The following is a 1,502-nucleotide window of genomic DNA, read 5'->3' as shown; positions in this document are numbered from 1 at the left end:
AAGCAAAAGGCCCCATCCAAAGAATAGCAACTGTAAAGATTGAGGAAATATTTTCTCCCTTGACTGAGCCTACTGCAGCCTTTCTAAGGTTTTTTCCTAGTGAGGCTGAGAGGGTCTTTAAGGAAAACCCTGCATCTGGATATGCCTTGAGGGAAGGCGTCAAATCCAGAAGCATGGAAAAGACAAGGGAGGCATCACAGTTTTCTACTGAAATCAACAACTTCAACTTCTTACCATGGAAAATTCAGAGAAGACTCAAGTGGTTCTCCTTGCTTGTGGTTCTTTTAATCCTATCACCAACATGCACCTCAGGCTGTTTGAGCTGGCCAAGGACTACATGAGTGGAACAGGAAGATACAGAGTTGTCGAAGACATAATCTCTCCTGTTGGCAATACCAGGAGAATGGACTCATTCCTGCCCATCACTGGGTCATCACGTCAAAACCTCCCACCAAGAATGCCAAATGGGTGGAAGTTGATACATAAAAAAGTCTTCAAAAGGAGCAGATAGAAACTGTTAAAGTGCTTATACACCATCAGGAGAAACTGGAGGCTAGTAACTGTGATAACCAGCAGAACTTGCATATGTTAGAAAGGCCTGGACAAAAGAGGAAGTGGACTGAACAAAGACAGGATTCTAGTTGAAAGAAATCCCTGGAGTCCAAACCAAAAGGTACAACAAAGGTCAAGCTGTTGTGTGGGACAGATTATTGGAGTCCTTTGGTATTCCCAATTTGTAGAAGACAGAAGACATCACCCAGATTGTGGCAGACTATGAGTTCACATGTATACTCAGGCAGGAAATGATGCTCAAAAATTCATCCATGATCTGACGTGCTGTGAAAACACTGGAGCAACATTCACATAGTGAATGAATGGATCACTAATGATATCTCATCTACAACAATCTGGAGAGCCCTCAGAAGGGGACAGAGCATTCGCTACTTGTTATGAGAACTTGTCCAAGAATAAATCAAAAAGCATAATTTGTAATTATTGAAAAGCATAATCTGTCTTCTGAGGGTGAAGACAGGAATGCTGGGATCATTCTGGCCCCTTTGAGAGAAACACTGCAGAAGCTAAGGCATCGGAATCTAAAGCATGATGATTTGGACTTCCCTGTTGGGGATTTGAAACAATCTGGGTGTGAGTAACTGGGGAAATAAATTGTGATCCTGTTGCATAAACTAAAGCTTAAAAGTTTAGTAAAAATCAGTGGTAAGTTAAAAACAGGGTTTTTTTTTTCTTTTTATCAGAAATTGCTAAGATTAATGTTTTCCTCATGTTCTTCTTTTTTTAAGAATGTACAAATCTCTTTATCTTTAAAACAAGAGATTTAGCAGCACACTAAAACTGAAGAATTTTCAGTGAAACTAGTTACAAATAAGAAGTCAAAAAGTACATCCTAGCTCTACCACATAAAAGAAGCAAAGTGTGTAAAGCAAACATTCACTTAAAATTCTAACTTTGGTTATGAAGGGAATTGACATTTTATCCATGAT

The 1,502-nt window shown here is 39.3% G+C and overlaps 1 pseudogene; it reads left to right on the top strand.

Annotated features, from left to right (window-relative positions):
- Nucleotides 1-235: 235 nt before the first annotated feature.
- On the top strand, nt 236-1,105 carry LOC129038882 (nicotinamide/nicotinic acid mononucleotide adenylyltransferase 1-like; annotated as a pseudogene).
- Nucleotides 1,106-1,502: the final 397 nt, after the last annotated feature.

Source organism: Pongo pygmaeus, chromosome 1, assembly GCF_028885625.2.
Source record: "Pongo pygmaeus isolate AG05252 chromosome 1, NHGRI_mPonPyg2-v2.0_pri, whole genome shotgun sequence".
NCBI lineage: Eukaryota > Metazoa > Chordata > Mammalia > Primates > Hominidae > Pongo > Pongo pygmaeus.
Note: the sequence above shows the minus strand (reverse complement) of the source record. Positions and strands in the feature narration are given on the sequence as shown.